General features: G+C 41.8%; 1 protein-coding gene across 5 annotated transcripts in view; it reads right to left on the bottom strand.

Moving 5' to 3' along the window:
• The window catches only part of INO80D (INO80 complex subunit D), a 57,035-nt gene that overhangs the window by 44,171 nt on the left and 521 nt on the right, over positions 1 to 12,343 (bottom strand). Inside the window, exons 1-2 of one of the 5 annotated variants that reach the window (XM_032403831.1) lie at positions 11,701 to 11,887; positions 7,280 to 7,429 (exon numbers count right to left, since the gene is read on the bottom strand). The exons of 2 other annotated variants lie outside the window; for them this stretch is intronic. The gene's annotated coding sequence lies outside the window, so the exon portion shown is untranslated. Of the gene's footprint in view, positions 1 to 7,279; positions 7,430 to 11,700; positions 11,888 to 11,961; positions 12,158 to 12,343 lie in introns of those variants that run through there. 2 more of the 5 variants (XM_032403849.1, XM_032403841.1) reach the window with 2 other exon arrangements.

The following is a 12,343-nucleotide window of genomic DNA, read 5'->3' as shown; positions in this document are numbered from 1 at the left end:
CTAAAGAAAATCATAAGGAAAATACATTTACAGTACTGTATTTATAGAAAAAAAATCTAGTTTGGACCTGCACAGTTCAAACCATGTTGTTCAAGGGTCAGCTGTACTTAGCATTATTGTGATTGATCTCATGTTATGAATGATGAGAAAAATTTTCATTTTTGTAACCATCTACCCAATCCCCAACTCTGAATTTTTCCCTTATATTTCTACATTGCCACAATATTAATATTAGCATTAATATTAGTTCTACATTTAAATTTATTTAATGCTAATCACTAATCCTTTTAACTCAGTTTTCAACTCATCTCTTGATTCAAAAGTTTATAATATCCTCCCTTCTCCTGCCCTGTCCCCACCCTCCCCTGACCTGCATGGCTGAGTTAATGAGAACTAAGCTGAAGTTTTTCTGTTTGGAAACATGTGTCAATTGATATTAAACTATAGCTTGCCTGGACGTAAAATTCTTGGGTCATATTTTTTTATCTAGTGACTGCGTTTTTTCACGTGTTACAGAATGGAAAAGCCTGTAAGGCCAGCCTCTTATTTTATAGGGGGCTGGACTTTTTTTTTTTTCCCATTTTGACGCAATAATAGTCTTTACATTTAAAGACCAGAAACCATTCTAAAATGTCAGGTCTTTTATTGTGGGAAACTCCTAACGTCTTGACAAATTCTTTCTGCTTCAATGATTCTATATGTCAGGGATATCAATTACTGGTATGCTAAATTCACTATGTTTCATATCTATTACTCTCTAGTCTTTCTTAATTTTTACTCTTTCCCATTTTGGATTGCTCATATCTCTCAAGCTTACCTCCAGTATTCCCAGCTAGAGTGTGTATCTGCTGCTTTGAAAGAGACCTTCATTTCTATAATGACTAGAATCTTTTATTTTGTAACCTGGTTCCATCAGTTCACTCTTATCTCTTCCTGTTGTCTTCTCATTGATTTCTTGAGCTTTTGTGTCTCATCTTTAGACTCCTGCCTCAGAGGAGCTATATCTCACCCTCAACTTACATGCCACCTCCCACCATAGGGAACTCTGTTCATAATTTTCACTTGCTGTGCTGTTTCTGAAAATGATTATCACCAACACTCTTCCCTTGAAGCTCGAATCAATGCTGAACTCGCCTCCCCAACTCACAGAGGTCCACATGCCATAGATTTTCAGGGGATGATAATGTAGGCTTTATTCCTCTTCAGTTGACCAAGATCGGCAGCTGTAAGGCTGCTTGCCACCAGTTTCTCCTCCACTCTAAACTTCTTGAAAAAAATAGTATGACTGCACAGTCCGTAATTCAGCCTCACCTCTTGCCACTCAGGGAGCCCAATGTACATACCAACTTTGTCATTCCACATATGCGGCTTATTGGTTTTGTTCCCATGGTGGGTCAGCCACTTGGCAGAAGGCTGTGCCCTCACTTTGCCTGAGTTCATGCTCTCCTGTCATCCTTCTGCTTTGGTTCAATTTTCACTGCACTTACCGGCACTAATTCACAAATTCTGGTTATAAGATTTTGTTAGTTATCAAAGAATGAGCTGCTTTTCTATTTCTCATGCTCCTTATTATTTCTAGTTGGTTTAGAGAGAACAAAGATGTCAGTATTCCACCATCATTAACCAGAAATCTATTTTAAAATTCTGCATAGTAAAATATACCAAAATAAAACCAAAATCATAAAATAAATGTATTATCTAATTTTGTTATGTAAACACATTACTTTTGTAATCTATTTTTAAAGAATCAATATGCTATTAAAAAAGTTAATAAACTTGACTCAATTCATTTCACTATGTGAAATCCACATGACTCTAGCTTTAATGGCAAGTATTTATTAAACACTTGTGAAAAGCCCATCATTTTCTCAGAAGCTATGGAAAATATAACAGCAAAAGACACAATTTTTAACTAATATAACACTGTGTGTTAACTGGAATTAAAATAAAAACTTAAATTAAAAAAAAGACAATTTTCACCTTTAGATGATACAGTCTCTAAGATGAGATGGGTTCAAAAGGAAGTGCACAACTGGAGGACCTCACCCACAGCTCTGAGCACCCAGGCTCCTCTAGTCTCATCAGATCTAAAAGGCTGCTCCCTCTGCCCAGAGCAGTAGACATCTTCCCTCTCTGTGTGCCCCCCATCTCCGGCCAGCTGGAGGCCAATGCTTCAGGTCCCAGCTTAGTCACGCCACATGCAGATTACCAAAGGCTGAGTTAGTTACGTGCTCCATGCATTTCCCTGTTTTGGCAATCATCACATTCTGTAACTGCTTATTCTTCTGTTGTCTTCCCACCTAAAAAATAAAGTTCCCAAAGGGACAAACAATTTTCTGTTCATCACTATACATCCCAGGGCCTAGCACAGTGCCCAGAAGTTAATAGGTGCTCAACAAATACAGCCACTTACATCAACAGCTTCTGTGACAATAACTCTTAATTCCTGGTGGTCTACCTAAAACAAAGGTTACTAGATTCACCCAGGGATCATTAAATAATTCTTTTAAAAATCACTAAATCAGGACTTCAGATAGTCTATACAATAATTTCTAATAGCCACAGTCATACAGCAAGAGAAAGTGTATTTTAGAAACGTGGAAGTTTTTGAATATTCCAGAACATCTCATGAACATCAAATAGATGTCATATAATGTGGCACCCAATGTCTATTCAGCAAATAATGTTTAAAAAATACGCAAGAATGCAGGGGTGCCTGGGTGACTCAGTTGGTTAAGCGACTGCCTTTAGCTCAGGTCCTGATCCCAGGGCATCCAGCCGGCTTCCTGCTCAGCAAGTCTGCTTATCCCTCCTCCCCGCCCCCCCCATGCTCGCATGCTCTCTCTCTCTCTAATAAATAAATAAATAAAATCTTAAATAAAAGAATGCATTAAAATCTGCCTATTCAACTTCTTTCCAACTCGAAGAATTCATTAATCTACCCAACTGCCCTCCTTCAGTATTTGCCACAAGGAGCCAAAACTCTCACTAATCACCTCTATGACATTATAAAAAGGGGTTTAATTTCAACATTTTATAAATAACTTCTATTGAACCTTAATTTTTTTCTATCTACCTGTGATTTTTTCTTCCCATTTGATTTTTAGTATTTTAAAATCCTACTAAAAGCCAACTCTATATCATTCTTTCCCTCTTCCTTTTGAACAATCAACACTTCATTTTCAAATCCCTCTTTTAAATGCTCAATTTAGGGGTGCCTGGGTGGCTCAGTCAGTTTAGTGACTGACTCTTGATTTCAGCTCAGGTCATGATCTCAGAGTTGTGAGATTAAGCCCCGCATAGGGCTCTGTGCTAGGTGTGGAGCCTGCTTAAGATTCTCTCTCCTTTTCCCTCTGTCCCCCTCCTTGTGTTCTCTCTCACTCTCTCTTAAAAAAAAAAAGGCTCAATTTAATCTTCATACTTAGTATTTCCAATCCTCTAATGTATTCAAACTCACTTTGTATACCATAAAAAGTAACAAATGCTGGAGGAAAATGGCCCTCTGCTTCAAAATCGAACTTCCTACTAAATGAGTATTATTTATATCAAAATCACTTCGTCTATTAACTGGAAACAACTATTCATCCAGTCTTCTCTACATTTATAGGTTTTTCTTTTTAACTAAAGAAATCATAACAAAAGCACTAAGGCAGATCTCAGGGAAAAAAGCCTACTTTTTTTTCATTTTTTACATGCAGCCGCCTACAATTGAAGCTCTTTACCCCAACTACAAAGGTGAAGTTCACATAGCCTTCACTCCCTAATATTTGTTATAAGATATAGAGGAGGGGCACCTGGGTGGCTCAGTTGGTTAAGTGTCTGCTTTCATCTCAGGTCATGATCACCGAATGGAGCCCTGAATCGCCAAATCTGGATCCCTGCTCAGCAGGGATTCCGCTTCTCCCTCCCCCTGCTCTTGTGCTTTCGCTTCTTCTCTCTCCCTCTCAAATAAATAAATAAAATCTTTTAATAAATAAATAAAATAAAAAGATATATAAAGTCCACATGATCTTAATCAAATTCTTACAGACCCTAATATTTAAACACTACTGCATGGTCTAATCCATGAAGAAGAAAAGCTATACCCTAAGCTCTACTTTTTTTTTTTTTTTTTTTAAGATTTTTATTTATTTGCGAGAGAGAGAATGAGAGGGAGGAGGGTCAGAGGGAGAAGCAGACTCCCTGCTGAGCAGGGAGCCCGATGTGGGACTCAATCCCGGGACTCCAGGATCATGACCTGAGCCGAAGGCAGTCGCTTAACCAACTGAGCCACCCAGGCGCCCCGGCTCTGCTTTTTAACACATGATCAGTAATCACTTCAAAAAAGAAGAAAAAAATCCCAACCATACTCAATTTATTAACAGCAACTGTAGATATTACCTTCAGCTGTGGAAGTAGCTTGTTTGGAATACAAGTGGATCTATGCTCCCGTAAAGAAGAGAATGCAAGTAATTAAGCACTTCTTAGAGCAGCAGTAGAATATACACCCTTATTTATTACCAAAAGGCAAAAGTAATCATTACTAGGAACAGTCTCACAGAACCAATATTTTCATGGCAAACATATCCATATACTGGAATTCAAGAGCAGGAAATAACAGTTAAGTGTAAAATCTTAAAAACACCCTCTTAGGGGCTCCTGGGTGGCTCAGTCGGTTAAGCGTCTACTTTCGGCTCAGGTCATGGTCCCGGGGTCCTGGGATCGAGCCCCACGTTGGGCTCCCTGCTCAGCGGGAAGCCTGATTCTCCCTCTCCTCCTGCTTATGCTCTCTCTCTCTCTCTCTCAAATGAGTGAATAAAATCTTAAAAAAAAAAAACAAAAAAAAACTTCCTTGATATTCTATGCTGAGTTTAATTAGAAAATAAAATGTTTTCTTTCCATAGTTTCTTCTTTACAAATATAGAGGAATAAGACATTAGCAGGGAGAAAAGACAAGCTTTTGACAAAAGCAACCTATGGCCCTTTCAGTCTCCCCACAGCAACACATAAACCAATCTGACCAAAATATGAACATTATTCTCTTTGGGACTGCCATGTACCACATCCATGTGGAAACTCTGTATGTCATTACTGTTCTTTCGAGTCTCGTGTTTCAGAAGCGTGTTCATTCCACTGCCACAGCATTTTCCCCTAATTGCTATCTGTAATTTTATATTCTACCCCCTTTTAAGAGCTAGACCAACAACATACCTTACAATGTAAATCAGCACCTAAATTCCCAGAATGTTAGCTTTCTAATATATTTAATACAATGAAAAAAAACCATTTACTTATCCCAGAGTCATATACTTTCAGGTTTTAAAAAACTTTTCTCCCCATTTTAAGCTTTTGTTGAAGTAAGTTTTTAATTCAACTTCATGGAGCTAAAAAAGGTAATGAGATACTAAACAGTTGAGTGTACTCACTAAAAAACAAAACCAAAAAACTAACATCCCACATATAAATGTGAAAAGTGGTAAAATTGGACTCGGAAATGATGAAAATCTGCCCAATGATGTGATCTGAAGAAAAAGATCAGGGGGAAAAATTGTCTATCATCTCAAAACATAAATAATACTCAGCATAATTAAAGTTCAAAATTAAACCAAGTAAGTGCTTACTGAATATCTATGCTCAAATAAGTCTGCATAATGAATTTAAAAATGGCCTTTACACTAGTTGAGTTCCTTAGCTGATTCATTTAAGGATAGTTTATGTAGCAGTTGAGAGCACTCTTCGGCTCTAGCGGGTATCAGAGATGGTGCTCCAATCTGGTTCTGCTAATTACTAGGTGTGCGACCTTGGGCAAATTATTTAGGTTCCAGTTTTCTCATATGTAAAGAGAGGACTATAACAGCATGTACCTCACTGAGTCGTTTAGGAGAATTAAATTAGGTATTTCATGAACCATACTTAGCACGGTACCCAGCACGTGGTAATCACTTAATCTTAACTACTATTAGAAGCAGTAAGTAGTAGTTTATTGGTATTATCATTTTAATCTAGAAGCTGCAGGGCTAAAATGCACTCTGCAGCTGCTAGTGCTTTTCTGAATGGTACAGGGTTATTCTCCATTAAGTCAGGCCCTCCTACCTTCTTGGGGCTAGGGTAACAGAATCCACTAAGAATTGTTTCCTATAATCTATATTAAGAATCCAATGTTAAAAATATTTTTTACCTTCTACACAGCATCTATATACTGATATTCTTGTGGTGGAAAATACTAATGAGCAGTGCTTGATCTGGTTACAGCATTTATGAGCTCCATATAACAATCCTTTACAACAAATGCTGAGTTCCTATCCATGCCACAGTCACTCTCGATCTGATTACAGCACTTATGAGCTCCATTTAACAATCCTTTACAACAAATGCTGAGTTCCTATCCATGCCACAGTCACTCTCAATCGTTACAGAAACCCTATACTGTAGGACCATTAGAAAAACTAAGTTATAACTATAGTCCTCAAAGTTCTTTTGTTCTAAGAATCTGAAACTAAGGGTCTCTTTGTTGCTAAATTTCACATACACTTTTCCATCCTTATCTTACTTAACCTCTCTGCAGCATCTGACACTGTTGACCACTTTCTCTTGAAAATCTCTCCTTTCTGGCAGCTCAGTGGCTTCCTTTTTCTTGCTCCCACACTTAAATGTCAATATTCCCCAAGATTTTCTTCTTCTTAGTTTGTAGGGATGCAAGATGAAATGCCTAAATGCGCCACAAGGGCGGGCCAGGGACAGACTGGCAAACTTTGCTCATCTAAAAGGGGCTCACTCAAACCAGCTCCAGCAAGTTGTCGTGATTTTTAAAAAAAGAAAAGAAAGAAAAAAGGGGGAAAAAAACGCAGACCCAAGGTTTCTAAATCTTAGCGACTTTTCAAAAGGTTGAAATCCAGGTTTTCCCACAAAATGTTAGCAGCCCATTAAACTGTTAAAATAAAGATGCCTGACTGAACTTGAGCAAGTAAATCTATTTCCTCATCTATGAAATGGCAGTGATAAAGTCACAAACACAAAAAAAATGAATCAAACAAAACATTTCTACAGCCTTTCATTTTACCTTCACTCTACATCTCCCCCCAGACTACAGGTTATGATCCCAAGTTTCAAGCCACATGCACGAACTGTAAACATGCATAAATGCATTCTTCTGGAGAAGAATCCACAGAGTTCATCAGATTCCCCCAGAAGATTAAGAACCAGACTAAGCCAAATGTTTCTGCTTCTACAGCCTCAGCTGTCATCCCCGTGCGGATGATCCCCCAATCTACGTCGGGCCAGCCTATGCGGACCACTTTACCTCGGTGAGCAGTCTCTCCACTGACTTCTCTCCATTTCCACTGTCAATGCCAAGGCCTCAGTTCCAACCTTCCATCTCTTCTTTGCAGCTGCCTCACTGGCCTGTTCCAGTCTTGCCCTCCTTCACTCCACTCTGTACAACTCGGATCCTCTAAAACGTAAATAATTTACTTGGCCAAAGGCCTTCAGGATCTGTGTAGGAACGTAAAAGGAATCCAAACTCCAGAGCCCACCACGTAAACTCCTTAGGACCGGGCCAGGAAGACCTCCCCCCTCCCACTATTTATTCCTATTCCTACTACTCCTACAATTTGCAACACAGAATACTCTTTTGTCCTCAGGCATTTATTCATAGGAGCAGGTCCCACCTCTTGGAATGCCTTTCTAACTCCTCCCATTCGCTTACGGCAGAAACCCTAGAAATCCTGGAAAGTCCTTCTTCTCTTTAAGGCTTACCCCTAGGCCAGAATAAATAGGTTTTCTTCCTCCAGGCTAATCTATCCCTTATCATTCAATGTGGTGAATGTCAGCCTTTTTTTTTTTCCACTAGACTAAAAACTCCTCAAGGGCAGAGAATGTGTCTTTGTATTACAAGGCCACAGCGACCAAGAGGAAGCTAATCCGATAAAGTGAATGAGACGACACTGGTTCTGGCAACTCCCATCATGCCTCAGGTAAACATCCCACCCTCCCAAGGTAAGCCCACCAAAATCACAGACTAGGGCTTCCTCAAAGCTATGCAGGACACACCCAAGCAGGCCGAGAACTGCAAGAGCCTCAAAGGAGCAACTAGAAGTAAACCCACTTTGCCCGCTGGTGCACTTACCAATCCTTTACATCTGCCAACTCACAGAATTCAACAGCTAGACCACCATCGAGCTGCTGAGACTTCTAGGAACACACTGCCAACTTTTTACTGGCACAAAAACAGTTATTTGCCCCATGAAGGTAATTATACTATTCTATCTGTACTCAAATACTTACTAGTATTAGTAATATCTGCAGAGCCAAGAACTTATTCACATTGAAAAAAATCTCACATCCAGAATAGTAAAAATCTTTAGAGGAAAATATTATATAAAAGTCATGCACCAGGCACCATTCTAGAAACTATGTGCGATTCCTCATTTAATGGCCACAGCAACCCTATGGAAAAGGTATTATTATCACCTCTTTTCACAGATGAAGAAACTGAGACTTAATGAAATTAAGCAATTCGTCCCAGTCACATGAGATTCGAGGCCAGTTTGACGTCAGAGCGCAAATGCTTAGCCAACACAAAACTACACAAAGCTGTTAAATGGAAGATCCTAAGATTAAGTTCCATGTACACGCAATCACACAAGGAGAGAAAACACAACAAAAAATGTTAACAGTGGTTAGTTACCTCCTGAGCGTGAAAAATAGGTCTGAGTGGGATGAAAACGAGCACGTATAACTTTTAGTCAGAAAAAAAGCAAACAAGCCAATAAGAGAGGTGCTATTTAAATGGTTTTAATAAAAAAAGGTTAAGGTGGGTTAGGGGAATAGATAATGAGGACCTACTAAGAGCCAAGCACATGGGCTATCTCATCTAATCCTTATATCAGAAAACGTTATATTTCCATTTTACAGATAAAGAAACCAATGATTAAGAAACCCACCCCGTGGAAGAGCTGGGATCAGAACCCAAAGCCCAGTCCAAATGTGTCTGACTGCAGGATACCACGCGACAAATAAAATTTAACCGAGAAGCTGTTCAAAAACAAACCACATTCTGGGAAAGAATCAGAACCAAGAAGCCTGGCATAGTAAGTGAAGGTGGGAAAAGATAGAGGCCTACGGTTTTTAACTTTCAGCTTTAGTCAATAGTTATCTCTGCAAGTGTCTCAAAAGAGCCAGAAGCATTATCTCTAAAATCAGCCAGGACAGTGAGGACTCTGGGACAGACCCATACCTGAAGGGAGTGGGAAGGAGACTCCGCTGCTGTTTGTTTTGCAAAGCAGGATGGCATTAGCATAAGTTACCAGGACTTAAATGTGACTCCATTGTATAAGCAGCAGAGTATCTGCTTTGGGGACAATTGGCTGCCTCCAACCCAGTCTCACCTATTCATCTATTGTTTACAAGTTACCAGGTGTGTGGGGGGAAAAACGGGGTGTTACGTGTCTGACAATATTGCTAACTGTATTCAGATATAAATGACCTCTCATTATTCATAACTACCGTTCCGAAGCTGGATAGTGAGAGCTGTGAACCCTTGGGGAATATCTCAGGTAAGAATGAATGGATCAGCACTTTTTTTGAAACCTCATGGTTAATTTTGAGTGCTCTGACTTTGAAATTTTAAAATCCATATAAACTAAAATTTCATTTCTCTAAAATAGTAGTATTTCGTTTCTCTAAAATGATTTGCTGAGGAAAATAGCTGGGGTGGGAGTATACAAATTTCCTTATACACTCTTTCAGAGGAAATAAAATGTGATTATTTCAGACTTACAAATTAAAATAAACATCTACTTTTGAAACTAAATATTTAATAGTGAAAAATACATTACCTTCGCAATTTAAAATTAATTCAATTTTTTGCCCTGAAAGTCTTATTAGTTTCAAATAAAATGTAACTTTGAAAAATATCAAAGCCTCCATTCCCTCAGGAATAATAAAGTAGCCCACGAGGTGATTAGATTAGGAAATTTATGTAGGTTTGGGACAGGAGGGGAAAAAGTAGAAAACTTTCAGGATTTGTACATATAAGGCTTTTGAAAGCTTAGAAATGTAAAGTCGACAATATACCTTAAAGATATCAAATTACGGGGCAAAGAGATCTTTTTAAATCCTAAAATGTTCTAGGAAAAAAGACTCACTGAATGATTTCTTCCATCCAACATGCTCTAAAAATAAGGGGAAGCTATAATAGAAGTAACAATTCCGGGTACACAAGTCATGAAAATATCCGAGTCAATACGCAATTTCAATTCATCAATAAAGTTAAACAACCATTAAATGCAATTTGCATTTTTGTATGAAACCCATACAACCTCAAATATCAAGCTTTCCTTAAGTAAAATGCTAGCTGGCTGGGTATCTATCATTGTGGAGAAACAGAAGGAGTTTTATTTTAGGCAGACAAAAGGAAAAGAAGCCACACTTAGTAAGAATCACAGAAGGAGTCTCACTTCCACGCCTGACAGAAGTCAGACCAAGTCATGGGTTATCTATTGCTCTGCAAGTGGTAGCTTTTCACTAGGTAACAGTGCTCTGGGGGGGTGTGTGGTCAGAATGTGGAACACCTCTGCCTGTGAACTACAGCCTGATATCAGGCAGGACACGCGCACATACACAGCACATAATGCCCGAGGTCCACTAAAAAAAGAAGGGGGGGGAGGGAAGAACAATCGAAAGAGGAAAAATAACCTCCAAACTTGCCCACACCAGGGGCTGGTCGCGGGGGGGGGGGGGGGGGGGGGGGGGGGGCAGGGGACATTAGCATTTCCACTTCCATACCAAAGAACAACCAGAAGGAGGTTAAGTGTAACCACAGGAAACATCCCATCCCTGAAAACCAGGAAATCTAGATTTGGAAATTTAAGTTTTTGACTTTTTTTTTTTGCAACTTTCAAAGCTCATGGCACCAAAATAAAGCTAAAATTAAATCCGTTTAAACATAGAAACAAAAAATTACCAAAACCACACTGTGTCAGCTATGTTCAGTTCCCTGAGGGCTCTTCCACTGACCCTTCCGAGTTGTGGCAATAACAAGTTTCCTTAAAATCCCCATTTTTCTATCTCCAGGGTCGAACATAAGAATATCACATAAATCCAAATAGTTATCGTCGGAAATAAATAAACTACTCGTCCTTAAACTGCAGACCTTGTTTCAGGAGCTGCCCTGCCCACCTCCTCTCCCTCCTCCTAATTTTTAATGCTTCCAAGCGTTCTGACAACTAGGGTCTCCCCCTTGGGTTCTGTTCATGTGTCTGATTTACCAGACACTGACCAAATAGGGCAGGAAACTCCTACGTCTGGGGGCTGCTCCAGAAATCCAGCCCCCTCTAATGACAGTCTCCCTACGTCTTTCGCTCTGCGGGGACCGTCCAGAAAAGGGGGGCTTGAGACCCAAAGGAGTCCGGGAGGAAAGGAGGGGGGGTGCCTAATCTGAAATGAACACCCCCGGTTTCTGGAGTAAGGGCTAAAAAGGCGATTAGGAGAGCCTGCCCAGTAGAAATACCACCTGAATTTACCTCCTCCTTTCTCACAGCAAAAGCCCAGTCACTAACTAATAAGCTAAGAAAAATCCCTGGAAAACTTTTCCAAACGGGCAGAGAAGGCCCTCTCCCAGCCTGTGGGGGCTCCGGGGGGAACCGGCTGGAGTTTGCAGCCCAGGAAGGGCTCGCCGGGGAGTGGGGTGGGGCGCGGGCGAGGGGTACAGGGGCGGAGTACCTTCAATGGACAGGAACTGGCAAAGAGTTGCAAAATAGCCGAGTGCTCTCCCCCACGCCCTCGGGGGTCGCGGGCGCTAGGACCAGGGCTCCCCGAAAGGAGGGCAACCCCCAATTCGGGCCTAAAAGGAAACTTTCCGGGCCGCGGCTGCACCTGACTCCTCACCGCCCCTCCACCCCACCCCACGCCCGCCAGGCCGCCCGCCCCGCCCCGGCCTGGCCGCCCGGAGCGCAGAGGGGGATAAATAAATTCAACGATTACCGGAATCGAGGGGGGTGGGGGGCGTCTGCGAGAGACTAGGGGGAAGGGGCGGGCGGGTGCCCATTCCCCACTCCTAGGCCCTGACGCCCCTGTCCCGGCAACCCGGGCCTGCCGCCCCGCTGGGGAGCCTCCCGGCCGGCGCACGATTCGGCCCCGCAGCGCCGCCGTCCCGCTCGGAGGCCCCGGGGGAGCCGGAGGGGCGCGCGGAGGCCCGTGGTGCCGGGGCAGGGCGCGGCCGCTGCGGGGCCCGCCGGCCCGAGGCCTAGCCGGCTCCCCCCACCCCCCGCCCCGGCCCACACCCCCACCCCGGCCCGCGCAGGCCGCGCCGCTCGCCCGGCTCGGGCCGCGGCTGGACCCCCGCCTGCCCGCCCGCCCGCCCGCC

Source organism: Phoca vitulina, unplaced genomic scaffold, assembly GCF_004348235.1.
Source record: "Phoca vitulina isolate PV1807 unplaced genomic scaffold, GSC_HSeal_1.0 scaffold1, whole genome shotgun sequence".
NCBI classification, from domain to species: domain Eukaryota; kingdom Metazoa; phylum Chordata; class Mammalia; order Carnivora; family Phocidae; genus Phoca; species Phoca vitulina.
This window is presented reverse-complemented; position numbering and strand designations above follow the sequence as displayed.